Here is a 14,672-nt window from a genome sequence, read left to right on the forward strand (position 1 = left end):
CAGAAAAGCGAGGAAGGAACATTTCTTGGTTATTCCTCTAGGAGTAAAGCATTTAAATGTCTAATCAAATCATCTAACAAAATAGTGGAAAGTGCAAATGTGAAAATTGATGAATTTGCATAAAGGAATGATGAAGGAAATTCCAAAGAAATAGAAGACTATGAAGAGTTTGTATATGTACAACTGAGAAGTCTTACTGAGAAAGCCAATGAAGATAATACTCAGTTACCAAGTGATGAAGAAGATCATACAGAGCCTACCGAGCCTATATTAGCAAAATATGTCAAAAAAAATCATGCATCAAGTCAGATTATAGGAGATAAGGATGCTCCAGTGATGACAAGGAACAAACTGAAACAGAACACATATCTGATATTTGAGTTTGAATTGAGGATAGTAAAAGAGGCATTAAGCAATGAAGATTGGGTGAATGCTATGATAGAAGAGATTGAACAAATCGAGAAAAATGAAACATGGACACTGGTCCCAAGACCAAAAGAGAAAAATGTAATTGGTACAAAGTGGATTTTTAGAAATAAGCTAAATGAAAAAGGTGAGGTCATTTGGAATAAAGCAAGGCAAGTTTGGAAAGGTTATGCTCAAGAAGAAGGAATAGACTATGGTGAGACTTTTGCACCTGTGGCAAAACTTGAGGGAGAGAGAACATTTTTGGCATATGCTGCTTACAAATATTTCAAGGTATATCAAATGGATGTTAAATCTACAATTTTGAATGGTATACTAGAAGAAGAAGTCTATATTGAATAGCTTGAAGGATTTATTGAAGAGAAGAATAAAGATCAAGTATGTAAGTTGAACAAAGCTTTATATGGCCTAAAGCAAGCACCTAGACCATGGTATGAAAGGTTGCACTCTTACTTAATCAAGATTGGATTTATAAGGACTAGTGAAAACAACAACATGTATATGAAGAATGATGAGGATAATGGAATACTGATTTTAGCCATATTTGTTGATGATATTATTTTTTGTGGAAATGATGCTTTATGTAAGAACTTTGGAAATGAAATGTGAAAAGAATTTGAGATGTCATTAATCAGTGAAATAAAGTATTTTAAAGGTTTACAAATATTGCAAATGAAAAATGGGATTTTCATTACTCAATCCAAGTATATAAAGGAAATCTTGAAGAAATTTGGAATGGAGGATTCTAAACATGTAAGTACACCTGTGAATACTAATTGTAAACTATCAAATAATGATGAATCTACATCTACTGATGAGACACTTTACCGATCTATGATTGGAAAGTTGCAATATGTATTTCACAACAAGTTTGATATAGCACATGTAGTAGGTATAACTGCAAGATTTTTTGCAAATCCCAAAGAAACCCATATGACAACAATCAAGAGAATTTTCAGATACTTTAGAGGCACTGAAGATTATGATTTACTATATAAAAAGAGGAATGATTTTGACTTAAAAGTCTATACTGATGTTGATTGGGCAAGAAATATTGATGACAGGAAAAGCACAAGTGGTGGAGCTTTCTTTTTGGGAGAAAGACTAGTGAGTTGGCTTAGCAAGAAACAAGGATGCATTTCACAGTCAATAGTTGAAGCTGAATATGTCGTTGCAGCATTGAATTGTACCAATATAGCATGGATCAAACAACTGTTGGAAGGTATGAATGAGACAATTACCAAGCCAGTAACTATATTTTGTGATAATACAAGTGCTATTAACATTTCAAAGAATCCGGTAATGCACTCTAAGACAAAGCATATTTCTATAAAGTATCATTATCTAACAGAAGAAGTTCAAGAAAAGAAAGTTGTGTTGGAATATGTTAGCACAAAAGAACAAATAGTAGACATCTTCACAAAGCCACTACCAAGGGACACTTTTGAGTATCTCAGAAGTAAGTTAGGGTCCTACCCCTATCTAGTACTCACTGATAGAGTTCAGTGAAAGCATCAATTCTATGACTCTACAGAATACTATTTGTGAGTTGATGTTGATTTACACACTTTAGGAGATTGTCTAAAGTTGTGCAGGAAATAGTGAATGAAGACAAGATGCTCTAATCGAGACTAAGATGATACATTTGTATATGTTTTAACAACAAGGGAATTACTTCATAAGGGAAGTAATCATGGATTAGTTTTACTTTGGCATTGTTGTCAAAGGAAGAGAAGACTAATGATAGGAAGAGAAGATTACAGGAGAAGTTTACAACTCAAGGTTAACAAGAGAAGAATAGCAGCAGTTTGAATCAATTGGAATAAATCAAGTTGGTATTGCCATCAATGCCAAAGGGGGAGATTGTTGGCATTTCAATAATTTTGTTGGTATGATGATATTGAGAAGGTTGTTGGAGATTGATGATATAATTGATAAAGGATGATTACTATCTTAATAATATTATTTTGTCATTGATGTCAAGTAGTTGATTTTCTGATTCAGTATGATGTTGCCATATCTTAAAGAGTATGTTTTGATGAGTATAAAGATGTCGGTAAGTGACACAAAAAGAATGTAAAAATGAATGGGATTAATAAGTTATTCAATGGGCAACTATTACCAAGTTAGATAGTGATGAGATTATGATATTTTGATCATTTTGATATTCTATATATGTGTATTCGAAGACTGAATAAGAAGGAGAAAGGATTCCATGCAATAGAATGAGTAAAGGTTGATACTATTCTATTTTACCGAGCAAGGAGCTAGTCAGTAAACTCCAAGGTTATTAGTGTCGGTTAAAGAAGAAAGAAGTCATCGAGCATCATCAGCAAGCAAAGTTACCGAGACAATAACTGAGACAAATATAAAATGTCTACTGATTAAAGTTCAGAATTAACCGAGTATCAACCGAGTAGTAACAGAATGCATTGGATGAATAAATACAATATTAAATGAAGGATGCCAATGAGCTGGAGATTTATAGAAGATTGGAATGTCATGCAAGAAGTTTGTTAAGGATCAACAGCAATGAAAATTCAAGAGTTAGATCTACAACACAGATTGAATGGTCATAACCGAGCACAAGTACCAAGGAAGGAATACAAGTTTCAAGGCAAGATAAAAACATTTTTCAGTTCGAAGGATTCAATGAACCTAGTCAAGTTTGAAGATCTGATAGCTAAGATTAATCATGGGAAATGTGATTAAGGAGATTAAGCGGTTAGGAATTGCTTATAAATAAAGATAAGTTGATGAACAAAATATGCGAGCAAATAGAAGAGTAGTGATACTGCAGAGGTGATTACCGAGTACAGAAGATTGAAGATATGATTGAAGAATAGAGTGAGAAGCCCAGCAAGGAGGAAGATAAGTCTTATGACAAGATTATTTTGAGCACATAGAGTCTGCTATAACATTTCAGATGTGAAGTTGCAGATATATTTTATTACTGTTATTTATTTTTGTAAGTGACAAGAAATCTCTTAACCGAGTGGACCTAATAGTCTTATTTGTAAATCCTCTAGCAAGGTAACATTCTAATTGAGTGTTTGAAATCCTTTGACAAGGTCACTTCTAACAAAGTGCAAGATTCTAATAGATCTAAGGGAAATCTCTTGACTAGGTCACATCTAGCAATGTGTTTATATAATCTTTAATAGGATTGGCTTTTAACCAAGCATACTCTAGAAGAGTATACTTTCTTTGTGGGTTTGAAATCCCATGGTGGTTTTTCCCTATTAGGGTTTCCACATTAAATCTGGTGTTAAATGTGTTTTGATGTTTCAAGTTTATCAGTTTATGAGTTTGAATGATTTACAGTCATAGTTACATATCAAGTAAGTTCTACCGAGGTTGAATTTGATTAGAACATTGTATTATGAGTATATATGATTCACCCCCCCCTCTCATTTAACTAACACACACATCAAAACATTAAAAGAGATTTAAACCACTCGTAAAAATTTGAACCATATACTCGACCATTGCTCAATTTTAGATGCGAATTCCCATTTGGAGAGAAATACTAACTACATAAATCCTCTTCAGATTATAACAAATTTCAAACAATTCTTGAATCAAAACCATACTTTAGAGTAGAGTACATAAATTTAAGGTTTCTCTCATCTGTAAGATTTTACTAACTCATTATACAAACTATAGCTTGATAAAGTGAAGATTTAATATGGAGAATGAAATTTTAAACACATATTATTCAAGAAGAAAATTAGTTTCATTTTCTTTCTGTATCTCTTCCCATTCACATAGACACACTTTATTTTCCTCTATCTCTATCTCTATCTTTCTATATATCCCTCCATACCCCTCTTTGCATATCACTTTTTATATATTAATATTTAAATCTTCATCACTGCTTTCGCGTTATCTCCCTCTCTCTGTCTCTCTCTATATATATGATTATCAATTAGCATTTAGAATATCAATTTCAACATAATCTTAGCATCATATCATAATAATCTTGCATCCATCATAGAATCATGTAGCTACTCATATTCTAGGTTGACATTTTGATGATCATGCTTGCTAAGAGCCACATCTATTGATCTTCAAGATCCTTAGAATTAGAGGAAGATATGACATTTCAAGGGGATCAAAGTTTGCATTTCTCAACTCTTAATTTACTTTCCATTTTATTAATTGTCTCATCTATACATTGCTTTCATTTGTTAATGGTTGACACACTTTTCAAAGACATTAACATATATATATATATATATATATATATATATATATATATATATATATATATATATATATATATATATATATATATATATATATATATATATATATATATATCTTTCTCTTATCAAATATCTCTATCTCCACTTTTATTTGTTTCCTCCTCCTTCTCTATCTCTTTCTCTATTTGTCTAAGTTATCTCTCTATATATCCCTCCCCAACCCTCTCTCTCTCTCTCTCTATATATATATATACCTCTCTCTTCCAATACATATCTCTCTCTTTCTCTTCCCATATATCTCTATCTACACTATTGTTTTGTTGTTTTTTTCTTCATCTCTCTATCTATCTATCAACCTCTCTCCCTTACCCTCTCTCTATACTAAGCCTTATATCTCATTTATCTCTCTTGTTTTCTATCTCCTCATCTATATCTCTTAATCTTTCTTTTTCAATTTGAAATAGAGTTAAATATACCAATTGTTTTTGGTTTTGGTTTTTGGATTGGTTTATAGATAATTTAGTTATTTAAAATGTGTTTTATAGTCCTCATTCAATTTGGTTTACTTATCTCTCTATTTTTCTATCTCACCTCTATATCTCTCAATATTTCTATTTCCATTTGGTATAGAGTTAAAGATTCAAATTGGTTTTGGGATTGGGCTCAATAAGATTTTAGTTATGAATACAGTTAATGTTAAAGTTCAATTTGGTTTACTTTTAGATTTAGGGTTCATTTTGGTATAGGATTAGGGTTTAATTTGGTTTAGGGTTAGGGTAAGGTTCAATTTTGTTTAATATTCAATTAGGTTTAGGTTTAGGGTTTAAGTTTGTTTAATGTTAAGGTTAGAATATAATTTTTTAAGGGTTAGGATTTAATTATATTTATGTTTAGGGTTTGATTTGGTTCATAATTTGGATTTAGTTTTGTTTTAGGTTAGGCTTCACTTTGGTTTAGTATTAAGGTTCAATTTGATTTAGTGTTATGGTTATAATTTAATTTTTTTTATAGATCAATTAGGTTTATAGTTAGCATTTAATTTGGTCTAGTGTTATGGCTCAATATTATTTAAATTTAGGGTATATATTCGTTTAGTGTTAGGGTTAGAGTTTTATTCAATTTAATATTGTTTTTGTTTTAGGGTTAGGGTATAATTCAAATTATGGTTTGATTTGGTTTAGGGTTAGGGTTCATTTCATTTTAATGTTAGTTTTATGATATATTTTTTCATTTAAGTTTATGGTTAGGGTTATATTTGGCTTGATATTCAAGTACAATTAGAGGTAGGGTTCATATTTTTTAGGGTTGGGATTACAATTCGATTATATTTAGGGTTAAGGTTTGATTTGGTTTAGGATTTGGGCTCAATTTGTTTATGGATAGAGTTTCTTTTAGTTTAGTTTTAGGGTTAGGGTTCAATTTTGTAAAAGAGGATTCAATTTAGCATAGAGTTTGGGCTTGATTTTCTATAATGTTAGGGTTCAAATTTATTTATAGTCAACATTGTATTTGGGTTTTCATTAGGTTTCAATATGATTCAATATTAGGATTTCTTTTGGTTTCATGTTAGCTTTAGAATTCAATTTTATTTAAATATAAAAAATATGTTTTTAACATATTTAAAATTTATTAATGTTATATTAACCTTATATTATAACTATATTACTACATTTTTAAATTCATTTGGTCAATTTTAGTATTAGAAAATTTATTATAGATTTAGTTATTTAATATTCATGTTATTTAATTATGATATAGTATATAATGAATTATATAAAAAAGTGATATATATAAATATATAAAATTAGTTTAGTAATATATAATAACCTGATAGTATTATTTTAATTAATATAATATATAAAGTTTAATAGATTAAAATAAATCTAAACTATATTATAAGAATATATGGTAGACTTTCTATAATAATGCCGAAAGCGCTCCTTATATAAAATTGAAGAGCACATTTTGTCACCATTCAAAATGTGTTTTATAGTCCTCGTTGAATTTGGTTTACTTATCTCTCTATTTTTCTATCTCACCATCTATATCTCTCAATCTTTATATTTCCATTTAGTATAGAGTTAAGATTCAAATTGGTTTTGGGTTTGGGTTCAATAAGATTTTAGTTATGGATACAGTTAAGGTTAAAGTCCAATTTGGTTTACTGTTAGGTTTATGGTTCATTTTGGTATAGGGTTAGGGTTTAATTTGGTTTAGGGTTAGGGGTAAGGTTCAATTTTGTTTAATATTCAATTAGGTTGAGGTTTAGGGTTTAAGTTTGTTTAATGTTAAGGTTAGAATATAATTTTTTTTAGGGTTAGGGTTTAATTCTATTTATGTTTAGGGTTTGATTTGGTTCATAATTTGGATTTTTGTTTGTTTTAGGCTAGGCTTCACTTTGGTTTAGTATTAAGGTTCAATTTGATTTAGTGTTACAGTTATAATTTAATTTGTTTTATAGATCAGTTAGGTTTATAATTAGAATTTAATTTGGTTTAGTGTTATGTTTCAATATGATTTAAAGTTAGGGTATATCTTGTTTTAGTGTTAGGGTTAGAGTTTTATTTGGTTTAATGTTTTTTGTTTTTGTTTTAGGGTTAAGGTGTTAATTTTGGGTTTAATGTTCAATCTAGTTTAGGATTGGGGTTTAATTTGATTTATAATTTAAATTATGGTTTGATTTGGTTTAAGATTAGGATTCATTTTGGTTTAATGTTAGGATTATGATAGATTTTTTTCATTTAGGTTTATGGTTAGGGTTTGATTTGGCTCGATATTCAAGTAGGATTAGGGGTAGGGTTAATTTTTTTTAGGGTTAGGGTTATAACTTGATTAGGTTTATGGTTAAGGTATGATTTGGTTTAGGATTTGGGTTCAATTTGTTTATGGATAGAGTTTCTTTTAGTTTAGTTTTAGGGTTAGGGTTCAATTTTGTAAAAGAGGATTCAAATTGGCATAGGATTTGGGCTTAATTTTCTATAATGTTAGGGTTCAAATTTATTTATAGTCAACATTCTATTTGGGTTTGCATTAGGTTTCAATAGGATTTCTTTTGGTTTTGTGTTAACTTTAGAGCTTAATTTTATTTATATATAAAAATATGTTTTTAACATAATTTAAATTTATTCATGTTATATTAACCTTATATTATAATTATATTTCTACATTTTTAAATTCATTTGGACAATTTTAGTATTAGAAAATTTATAATTGATTTAGTTATTTAATGATTATGTTATTTAATTATGATATAATATTTAATAAATTATATAAAAAAGTGTTATATCTAAATATATTAAATTAGTTTAGTAATATAATAACCTAATAATATTATTTTAATTAATATAATATATAAATTTAAATAGATTAATAAAGCTAAACTATATTATAGAAATATGTTATAGACTTTCTATAATTACGTGAAAGCTCTCCGTATATAAAATTGAAGAGCTCATTTTGTCCATCAATGGCCCATAGTCATTGAAAGATATCTAGCAAGATAATTGCATCGTCTACAACCATTGATTCATTTCTGTCGGTTTGCCATTATCTATGCCTCTAAGTGATGGGACAACAAAATAGATTTTTGCCAACTTTGAGTTGAAAACTGCAAGCGTTCACAAGCTCCATCCTCTTCTTCTTTGTCTCTTTTTTTACTGTACAACTCCCTCAAGAGAACAAGCTCCATCCTCTTCTTCTTTGTCTCTTTTATTACTATACAAATCCCTCTGGCTCTTGAATTAGGGTAATTTCTAGCCATTTGTGAGCCTCTAGGCATGAGATCACAAATCTCATTTTGGTCAAGAAATTTGTGGCCATTGAGATCAACCACTTCAATCATTTCTCTACATTGATCATCACTTTGAATTGATCATCTCCAACAAATTCGCATACTTCTTCAAGCTCTGCAAAGTTAACATGCCTTTCTCTACCTATACGAGAAGACTAATGCAAGATGACCTCTCTTGCCTTTCCATTGTCATTTTTCCTCTCTTTGTAGCCACACACACTTCTCAAACCGATTCTACTTTCCACAACCTCTCTCCCCCTCTTTGATTAACACATATTTCATATATATATTCTATATTTTTATATGCCGGTTCACTTCACCTCTTATTTCATTGTTTCAAATTTTGGTCTTAGAGTTCAATGGTCATAAAACTTGTTTGAAATATTTTAATGCCTTTTCAATGAATCCATTTCAACCAAAAATGCACCTTCCATATCTACTTCGATTGCATCAGCTAGGAAGTAAGTCACTTCAACAAATTCATTCTTTATATGTCTTATAATCACAACAAACCATGAGACTACAATTCAATGAGGCATTGTGTCAAAACATTTTTAAGTACCATGTCTATGCTTCCACATTTTGCAAATAGGTCTACTAGGGTAGTCGCAAACACAACACCTAACATGATTCCTTTATTTTTTACGCTCAGATGGATGTTCAAACTTTGTTTCCAAGCTCCTATTTTTGCATGGGCTAGGCTAATCAGTTACTTTGTAAATTGAAAAATTTATTTACTTTCACCCTCGATTCCAAACGGCTGAGCTTAACCAACACACTCGAAGCGTTGATCGCTTAGAGTGGCTAGTGTGGGGCCCTCATAATCCATTCCCATAGCTAATGCTCATTTCCATTCTTGTAAGCCAACCATTAACCACCACAGTCAGCAGCTAGCTATAGGTAGCAACCTAATGTATAACCCAAACTGAGTTTAAATTCACTGTTCTTGTGTTGTGGAGGATGGGACGTACATAGTAAATGAAACTACAACTATTAATTTGAATCTATCATCTCCCGCCCCACTGAAAGGAGTAAGAACTAAGAAGAGGATTTCTTCGATTGGATAAAAAATCATAGCCATAAGAGTTTCGAGAGTAAATGGGCCATCCTGAGATTTGTTAACGGTTGGAACTGTACTCATTACATAACATCCAAAGAGGAGCTGGAATAGTTGGGCATTGTCTGCTGTGTTTACTTGAAGTACACTTCAATTCCAAGGAGTAGATCCATTTTTAAAGAATCAAAGGGAGTTGTCTACGGTTGCGGGAAGTGGATGGGTGAAGCAGTAGTTTATGATGTTTGCATACAAATTTTAAGAATATTATTTGTTGTGGAGGATTTTTGAACATGACCCATCGTGGAGTATCTTCACAACTGTGAAGAGGTAACGACTCAATCGGGCTTCCTTCGTTTAGCGAGGCGTTTGTTGCAAGTTTTCTCATGGGGCTACAGATTTATTGTGGTGTTCTTCAGTAAAGTTTGTTGGTTTTCCTCTGCAATCGGCAAACTGTTTATGTGGGGTCCTGATTATTCGCATGAACTATTTTTAGAATTTAAATTGTTTTTATTCACTATTATTTAGGGTTGCGAGCTCTGGAAAAGCATTACTCATATGGTCTGCAAGATTGATGATAGTAATGTGATATGGCTTGAAATTATAGTGTAACTTTTCATCTAAAACTAAGATTTACTGTATATGTTGATTGTGCATTTTCTAAGCAGTATTGTATTAAGATTAATTTGTTTGATTTATATTATAAGTGATATTATTTGTTATTAATATTTTTTTATTATAATTTAGATTTAATATTTTGAATTTATATCTTTGGGAGAAGAGATCAGGAGATGTTTGTATGTGTTTACCCAAGACCAAAAGTAAGGAATGTTTTATTAGGTCATGCAAGATAGGATAATTTGGAAATAGGATGGAAGGTCATAATATAGGAGGTTCTAAGTAAATAACATAAAATTTAAAAGATTCATTCTATATTATTAAAATTATGTGATATTTTATATGCAATTTATTATGTTCCAAATATAATCATAAGATTATTCTCTACATAGTTGTTTTAGTTTATACAAGAGGACATAGGATTAGGAATGTTAATAAGAGGTACTTTCAAAATTTTCATCATAAATAATGATAAAACCATCAAACTTAATCCATGTCAAATATTTATAAATCAATATACCTATACACTTTCCGCCTTATATTTTAATATTTTAAATCTATGAATTATTGAATGAATTTCAGTCTCGCTTTTTCTATTTATGTAACAAAATTAATAATTTTTACTCTCTTACAAGCACGATACATATAAAACACATTCATGTGAGATTTATCACATAAAAATATTTTTTTCTATCACAACCCTTCAACTTACATGGTCCTTTGAAAGAGGGACAATACATTTATGAATAATAAATATATACAATTTATGATGTTATTTATTGCCTTTTTCTAATTAGAAGTCAATCAATTCAACATAATAGAGGCTCAAGGTAAGCATGATAAGAATATCAATGGGAAGATAATGATCTCCACCCAAACACTATGGTGCAAAAAATCATATAAGGATCTCACCACTACTGAAGCAAGAGGAATATCAATAATCTAGTTTCAACAAGGATAGTGTAAGACCAACAAAATGATAGCAAAGGTGATAGGGATTACAATCACCAAAAATAGAATGGAGGGGTCGGTCCCATTCCCATCCCACAAACAACATGAGGGTGCTCCTTCTCTTCAACATACATACACACACAACAGTCATTTATCAATAGAGAAATAAAAGCCATACATTTTACAAGAACAAGCATAGATCAACTAAAATTAAATGCAAGGTTTATTTTCTATTTCATTGAAAACAAAAAATAATGAAAAGTAGTAGGTGATAAATTTTATCCTCTAAATGAGCTTCACGGATATACTAATTTTCTCCTCCTTTAAGCTTCCATATTTTCAAATCTTCTTCCACTCCCAACCCTAAATGTCCTTAAAAAAAAATTCTATAATGAAAGAATAAATGGAAAAAGACTAAAATGAATGGTTTCAAGGGATTTCCATGTCACACACTGAAGATGGAACCCCAAATGCGTTTTACCAAATTCCTTACATATCATGAATAGAAGGCATGAGATTGCACTTGCAAATCACATGGGTGTGAATACCTTTCATGGAAGAATAATTGGTCAAGCTATTATTCCACATCTATTGATACTAGTCTTTTAAATGTGATGGTATATATAGTACATTCATTTACCCCATTCAAATCATGACTTAAAGGAATACCTTACCTTTAGGAGTCCAACAATATATAAACCATTAAAAGATCAACAATTTTTGTCTTCTAAATTACAAATTTGCATTTGTCTACTTTACATAATCTGAAAAGACATTAAATACATACCTAAGATAATTAAAATTATTAATGTGGTATAATATCAAGAAATAGACACCATTGCTAATCATGAGGCTTAAATAATAAATTTTAATCACTCATTGTTAATATAATTGATTCACCCTTAAGGTCTTAGTTTTCATTAGGCAAAGTTGTTTATTTGTCTACCATACATAGTCAAAATTCACATTATTCACAATGTAAAGTGGTTAAATGATAAGGTTTAGATGATTATTTTGTTCTTTCATTGGTAGTTGTTCCTTATTGTAGAAATACCAAGAAATCCATACATATAGCTTAAAAAAAGAAGTATAGTTATATATAATATTCATCAATGGTTCAATTAAATTCACAAACATTAGAAATATAATTCAATGCAAACTCAAATATCAACCACATGTAAATTACCAACCTCATAGATTAGTATGTCCATATTTTGTATATTAACATTATACAAGCTCACAATATCTAATTCTAAAATTAAACTTGTAAAATAATTTTTCCTTATTCAATAAAAAATTGATAATTTAATGAATTAAATTTATAATCCATTGAACCAAAACATAATCATATGTAGTCTTACTATTAAAAAACAAATAAATCTTTTTATCCATAAGGGCAGGTCCCCATGCGGTTGCTTAGCTTATTTTGGCTAGCTGGTGCTGCTCAATTTTTTTCGCATTAATTTGTGGAGCTGGTGGCCCCATGAATGTAAAATTTTGCTGCTTATAAAATAAGCAGTCATCTTAAATTGCATTATTAAAATAAATATTTAATTCTAATTGGTCATATAAATTGTGGAAGAAAAATTGGAAACAAATAAATAGAGGGAAATTGTTTTGGAGAGCCACATGTCAACCTTCTCAATAAGCAGTTGCTGCTTATTTCTAGCCCCCCCTTTTTCTCAAAGCTTATTTTTAAGTTTTAAGCAGTTGCTGCTCCACTTAAATAGGAAAAGATTCCAATTTATCCTTTCTTCTTAATTAAAAATTTGCATGGGAACACTCTGACCGCTTAATTTTAAGCAGAAATTGTACTTAAGCAGCCGCATGGGGACATGGGGTAAGCCTTATGCATTTTACTCATGAAATACTATACTTCGATTTAAAAATTACTATTAATGTTTAAACTAATTTTAATATATAAGTATTCTCAAATTAAGTTCATAAAATCTAACCTTGTGATATCACAAGCTCTAAGCATCACTTAATCACTAATAAATCATATTATTAGAATAATAATTTATAGTTTAAGGATCCATCTTCCAATTTAAGGGTATCATAGTTCTCTCCTCGTGAAAGTCAAATTCTTTTCATATAATTCTCTTATAAGAATTGTATAAAGCCAACGTATACCAGACAAAACTGAAACAACACAATGGCATCTCTGTTGGAGAGAACACGGGCTACAAAAAGAATTCATACTCTACAAACTGATATATACATATTTTACAAAAGATCGCAGACAAGGGAAACAAAACATGTAATTATTCTACTTCAATCTTGGTATAATTGCTCTCTAAACAATATGGATGCCATGTGAATATCGTCACTGCAGAAAAGAAAGCAATGGTAGCAGAAAAGAAAGACAACTCCCTTTGATTCTTTAAAAGCGGATCCACTACTTGAAATTCAAGTGCGCTTCAAGTAAATACATCAGACAATGCCAAACTGTTCCAGCTCCTCTCTGGATGTTATGTAATGTATACAGTTCCAACCGTTAACAAATCTCAGGATGGCCCATTTACTCTTGCAACTCTTATGGCTGTGCTGTTTGATCCAATCGAAGAAAGAGATTCAAATTTGAAATTCAAACGAATGGTTGCAGTTTCATTTACTAAGCACGTCCCATCCTCCACAGCGCGGGAACAGTGAATTTAAACTCGGTTTTGGTTGCTAACTACAGCTAGCTTCTGACTATGGTGGTTGACGGTTAGCTTACAAGAATGAAAACGGGAACGGATTATGTGGACCCCACTCGAGCCAGTCTAAGCGGTCAACGCTTCGAGTGCAGTAGTCTCTTCCTCCCCTTTCATGATTCAAGGGTTGCGAGTGTTTCCAATCCAAACATAAATCGTAGATGAAATCTGTACAATGAAAGCACTTCTAGAGTTCAATGCATCTGGACCAGGATGAACGACTAATTTTGGAACCAAATGTAGAGGAGCACATAAAAAATAAAGAGCCATGCTAGCATATGAAAAATAAGGAGCCATCTTGTATATCCTTAGCAGAGATTTTGGGCTCAAAGGCGTAGCATGCATTCTCTTATGGTACTATTATAATTGGCTAAGAAAGACTATGTTGAGATTTGTGATACTTCGAGATGCTTTCACATACTGAAATTTAGTACGAGTTATACCATTTTGACGAAGAGATGCCAATGAGACCATCAATCCCAACAAAACTGAAGAAAACAAATAGAGAAGTGTTTTTTTGTTGGTTCGGATCACCAGTTTATCCCTGTGCTTCTGCACCAAAGACAGAATCCACTGCAGAGCTCTCCCATAAACTCCTCCTCCCCCAACAGGCAAAGACACTTCTTCTGCCTGCAAACAAATGTGCAAGTCTTAAATAGGATTGAAGGCTAATTTGTGCAGCTAAAGGCATAAAAGCTGCCTTCATTTTCATACCTCCTTCCAGGAAAATGCTTTGCCATAAATTTTTTACTAGAAGCTGGATATCTTGCCACTTGGATGGACAAGAAACGCTGCCGATATAATTCACTACACAAAAAATTAATGGATTCAACTACTCCAAATTTGATTTCCAAACGCCCTTCACTCTTTCCCACCCCACAACAAGAAGCACCTTCATATATATTTCAGTCGTGGTTGCTTGCACTAGA

The sequence above is a fragment of the Cryptomeria japonica genome, chromosome 7 (assembly GCF_030272615.1).
Source record: "Cryptomeria japonica chromosome 7, Sugi_1.0, whole genome shotgun sequence".
Taxonomy (NCBI): Eukaryota; Viridiplantae; Streptophyta; class Pinopsida; order Cupressales; family Cupressaceae; genus Cryptomeria; species Cryptomeria japonica.